Here is a 6,000-nt window from a genome sequence, read left to right as displayed (position 1 = left end):
TTCCAAGTGGGGAGAGCTCCCTCCTTTCTTAGTTTTCCAAGACTGGGGTTTTCTTTCCAGTATCAGGTTGTTTCAATGTTTTCCCATTAATGTTGATGGCCCATCATTTGTCTTTTCCTGGTTCCTACAATGCTAAGTGCTCAGAGCTGGGCCTCTCCCTGCCTGGCTACCCACCGCCCCACTGTGAGGTGGAGCTGAATGCTACAATGCCATTCATGAGCACAGTTTTATATACACACAAGTACATACATTCATAACCACCATCTGTATGCATATCTCGTAATGACCATCAAGTTCAGAACATCACAAGCTTCCATAAAAGACCTTACTCAACGTATTTGTATACACAATAACACTGTATACGATCAGTTGACTCAACTGCTTATTCTTTAGGGTTCAAACCCCCTGTTCTCCTCTGGGGAGGATGGTCCCTGATTGTCACCCTGGCCCCATTGCAATCAATGGCTAAAACTCCCCTTGACTTCAGTGGGGCCAGGATGTCACCCAGGGTTGCCATGGAAATACAGTATCATCGAGCTGGCAGTGAGCTTGAGGCAGTTCCGTCAGGAGAATGGGACTGGCACTATGGCAGCTAAATATGATTTTGGCTCAGGGAGGAGGCTGTGCGTGTGCAGGGAGCAGGGGGTCTTGCTTAGGAAGGGAGTTGCTTGAAAAAGGTGGCCTTTTGTACAGGTTTCACTGTGTATTCAGTGTCTGGATCCCTTCCACATGTTCTGCTGACTCCCTGCGGAGTTCTGTGGAAACTCTGACCAAGGTCTGGAGCTCCTGAGCTGAATGCAGGTGAGGTTTTTCAAAGCCAATTTGGGGATTTTGCCACCCAAATCCCATTACATTTCCATTTGGCTAAATCCCCCTCAATGGTTTTGACAATCTTAACTTGAGTGCTCACTCCTGCTCTCATTGAAGTCAATGAAAAAATTCCCAGCGACTTTAATGGGATGGGGATCAGGCTCTGGACATGGCTGAGGTGATTTATCCCATGTGAATTCCTCAACAGGTAGCACTGGTACATGCTGAGCAACAGGAGCTATTGTGGTTTTAAAGCACTTTAGGCTAGACGTACAAAGGAGGTTTTGGGACCTGCCACTTTAGGCACCTAAGTCCAACTTCTAGGTACCACCAACATTCTCAAAACCACCACTCAGCAGCTGCCTGATTCCCCAGATGCCTACGTTTCCACTAATGGGCATGCACACCACCACCTAAATCCCAGTGCTGCCCCAGAGCTAACAAGCAGCTCGGAACTCTAGTGCAAGCCGAAGCCCTAACAGTCCCTGACCTATCTTGCCTGAGTCTGAAGCCATGACTGGACCATGCCTACAGACTTGGGCCCTGCACAAAAGAGAGGTAGGAGAGAGAAAGGGTCTGTATCCTCTCAGAGTACCCAGTAGCCTGGTGGTTTGGGTACTCACCAGGTTTGGATCCTATTCTGCCTGATTTGCTGCAGGACTTGACCCTCCGCCCCCAGTCCAGAGGAGTGCCCTAACCACCAAGGTATTGAGGGGAAGGGGTCTTTCCTGTTGAAACTGTTCCACTTTATATAAATAATTAAACATTTGAGGCTCTGGGCCTAAATCCCACCCCTTTCCTCTGTATTTCACTCCTGGCTAGATAGGCAGATCCCTGCTCAGATTGCTGGCTTCTGAGAATCCTTTCTTAAGTGCCTAATTCTCCCCATACAAGGCACGGGGAGCCTGGGTACCTAGGGGTTATGCCTTGCAGCCCCTAAATACCTCTGCAGGTCGAGCCTCTTGCCTACTCACAAGTTAACTCCACTAACCGAAAAAAAAAAAAAAAGGGCATAGCTTACACCTGCAATATTATGGTTAGTGCAATCTCTGTGCATCCATTCAACATATAGTTAGCATGGGAGCTGGCTTGTTAATAAGGGCCCATCTGCACACGAAAGTTGCAACTCTTTAAGTATACCAGAATAGTTGGAGCAGTACAACCTTCTTATGAGGATGCAGTTATACTGGTATAAATATACATATATCACTATAGCTGTTCCTGTGTGGGAAGGGAAATAAGTTATAGCCGTACAAGACACATTCACACCCCTATAACGGCATCCACACTAGGGGCTGTGCTAGTATAACTATATTGTTACAAAATATCACCCCCTTCCCCAACCATAATTATACTGCTAGAAAAACCGGCCTGTAGACCCGGCCCTAACTGGTTGTAGTTTACAGCTCTGTAAATGATTTCAGGACAAGTCTGTGTGTGGATACTCTGATTTCAAATTGTGTGTCTTATTTCAATGTAAATCAAGTCTATCTTTTTCTGACCTAAGAAATAGGACTCTCTTAACAGCAGTATCCACTGAAATGAAGGTGTGAATAAAAGCCGATTTAGTATTTTTTGCTCACCAGTGAGTTGAAATAGTCACAAGCTTCAGACTGTAAATAAAATGCAAGTAAAATATATTGTGGATATGAAATTTACATGGCTTAAACTGATTCAAGATGCTTAATTTAGTTCATAGATCTGGATTACACATAAAGTTGCACATGATTCAGTAAAAGTGTGATCCTCCCCCTCGCCCCATCATCATGACGGAGCAGCACCTGGGCTAAACCTGAGCAGCACTGCAACCCTGGGCACCAGGCTGTAATGCCCAGAGCAGGGGGCTGAGCCCAAAGCCCCAACACGCCTGTGGGATAGGAGCCATCGCTGTGGGGGAGTGTGGAGGAGGCTTGCAAGCCCCCCTTCTCCTCCTTCCTTCCCTGCAAACAGGACCCACCCCACCCCCTAGGCCTCCCATGTGACCCTTTGATGCACTCTGGGCTCAGTTTTGGGTCATGCCCCCTGGGTTGAGAAACCCTGTCTTAAAGGACTTTACAAACATTAGTGGAGCCTCACAATACCTTCCACCAGCATTATTCTCCACCTTGCCAATCGGGAATCTCAGGCAGAGAGGCTGTGGCTTATGCAGCATCAGGTAGCAAGTCAGTAGGAGGGTGACCACAGGAGTCCAACTCCCAGTCCCCTCGAGACCTCCCTGCGTTGTGTAGCATCTCCCTCCTTCTCCCTCTCTGTCACCACACACAGTGCTGAGCGTCATGCATGCAACAGCCTTACGCAAAGCAGGGGAGAGCGCTGCATAGTGCTGTGCTCTGCAATGACAGTAATGCACAGGATTACAGAGCAAAGATAGATTTTACTGGCAAGATGAAAGGAAACTGCATCTTTAATAATTTACTTGGGTAGTTTGGAGGGAGCTAGGTTGGTGCTATCAGTGCAGTCAGAAAATCCCACCATCTGTTCCTGGGAATCTTGCTGGCTCCACTGTCCAGCCAGAAAGACCACAGGGGGCTCCATTTTCTCATTAAAAAGGGACAGTGGATACTCAGTGGTGTCTAGACCAGGGTGAAAGGTTAAAACACAGTAATCCCTGGAACATGTTAAACTGATCTTTCCTGGAAAAAAAGAAAGAAAATCAATACAACTGTAACTGAGGTAGGCACAGAGACATTGCTCTATGTGTGTGTGAATTTAATAACTGCAGAATCGGATTGTATACCTTGTCTTCTGTGCATGTTACTAACGATGCTTTGGGTCGGCAGTTCTCATTGTGATCATCTCTGTCCCACTGGATAACACAGGTCACACACCTTCCCTTTTCTGATCTTTCAGGAAAACCATCCAGTCTTGATTTTAAAATTGCCAGTGATGGAGAATCCACCACGACCCTTGATAACTTGTTCCAATGGTTAATTACCTGCACTGTTAGACATTTATGCCTTATTTCCAGTCTGAATTTGTCTAGCTTCAACTTCCAGCCATTAGATTATTTATCCATTTTTCTGCTAGACTAAATAGCCCATTATTAAATATTTGTTCCCTATTTAGGTACTTATGAACTATGATCAAATCACCTCAGCCTTCTTTTTGATAAACTAAATAGATTCAGCTCTTTGAGTCTATCGCTATAAGGCAGGTTTTCTAATCCTTTAATCATTCTCATGGTTCTTCTCTGAACTCTAATTTATCAACATCCTTCTTGAACTGTGGACAACAGAGCTAGACACAGTATTTTCCATCAGGAGCCACACCAGTGCCAAATACAGAGGTAAAATAACCTCTTTATTCCTACTAGAGATTCCCTCATTTGTGCTTCCCAGGATCGCACTAGCTCTTTTGGTCACAGTGTTGCACTGGGAGCTCATGTTCAGCTGATTATCCTAAAAGCAGTGACTCTGAAAAAGACATTGCTTGTTCCTAGATGTATACAGTTACACTCAGTCCTATTAAAATGCATATTGTTTGCTTGCAACCAGCTTATCGTGCAATCTAGATTGTTCTGTATCACGGGCCTGTCTTCTTCCTTATTTACCACGCCCACAAGTTTTGTTTCATCTCCAATTTTTATCAGTGATGATGTTATGTTTTCTTCTAGGTCACTGACAAAAACGTTAAATAGCATTAGCACAAGAACTGGGGTCACTGTGGGATAGTGATTCCCCTTTTTACAACTACATTTTGAAACCTATCGCTTAACCAGCTTTTAATTTATTTAACGTGTGCCAGATTAATTTGATATTGTTTTATTTTTTTAATCAAAATGTCAAGCGGGACAAACTCAAAAGCTTTACAGAAATCTAAGTGTAATGCATCACCACTATTACCTTTATCAACCAAATTTATAATCTCACCAAAAAAGAGGATATCAAGTTAGTTTGACAGGTTCTATCTTCCATAAACCCACGTTGATTGGCATTAATTATATTACCCCTCTCCCCCTTTAAGTCTTTATTAATCGAGTCCCCTATCAGCTGCTGCATTCTCTTACCCAGGATTGATGTCAGACCAACAGGTCTATAACTACTCAGGTCATCTTGTTTACTCTTTTTAAATATTGGCACAAAATTAACTTTCTTCCAGTCTTTTGGAACTTTCTCAGTGTTATAAGACTTATTGAAAATCAACATTAATGGTCAAGTGAGCTCTTCAACCAGCTCTTTTAAAACTCTTGGATGCAAGTTATCCAGACCTACTGATTTCAAAATGTCTAACTTTAGTAGCTGCTTCTTCTGAGATACTAATGGAATGGAAAGAGTGTTAGCATCATATGATATGACTACGTCCAGTTTTGTTCCCAAATACAGAATTGAAATATGTATTGAACCCGTCTGCCTTTTCTGCATTATTATTGATAATTCTGCCATTTCCATCTAGTAATAGACCAATGCCAGTCAGGATTCTTTTTGTTCCTAACATACATAAAAAAACTCCTTCTTATTGTCCTTAACTCTGCTGGCCATAAATTTCTCCCTTTGGCCTTTTGCTTCCCATATAAATTTTCTACAATTCCTAGCTTCTGATTTATATTAATTACTATCAACTTTCCCTTTTTCAGGGTATTATACATTAATTTTTGTAATTGCCTTCACTTCCCCGCTAAACCCGGTGAGTTTTTTTAACCAATACATCTTTCTTTCTCAATTATGGCTTTTGGGGCATCTAGTAAAGCATTCCTAAACAATTCCCAATTATCAGTCACATTTTTCTGATTAAACTCTTCCTCCCAGCTGATGTGGCTCATAATTGTTTTCAGCTTTGTGAAATTGGTCCTATTAAAGCACCAAATATATATATATTACTGGTCTGGATGTCATTCTGCTTGCATGTTATAAATGTGATCAAGTCATGATCACTTGTACCTAAGCTACCATTAATTTTTAGTTCTGTGATCAGTTCCTTTTTAGCTGTGTAGATGAAGACTATTATAGAATCATCCTGTGTTGATGTTATTAACAGTTTTGGCTCATGCAGAATTGGGAGAGAACCCTTACAGCCAGCTTTGCATAATATTTGAACCACAGAATATTAGGGTTGGAAGGGACCTCAGGAGGTCACCTAGTCCAACCCCTTGTTCAAAACAGGACCAATTCCCAGATTTTTACCCCAGCTGCCCAAATGGCCCCCTCAAGGATTGAACTCACAACCCTGGATTTAGCAGGCCAATGCTCAAAC

This window comes from Gopherus flavomarginatus, chromosome 3 (genome assembly GCF_025201925.1).
Source record: "Gopherus flavomarginatus isolate rGopFla2 chromosome 3, rGopFla2.mat.asm, whole genome shotgun sequence".
In the NCBI taxonomy this organism is placed as follows: domain Eukaryota; kingdom Metazoa; phylum Chordata; order Testudines; family Testudinidae; genus Gopherus; species Gopherus flavomarginatus.
The sequence above is the reverse complement of the archived record's forward strand: the minus strand, read 5'-3'. Positions refer to the sequence as shown.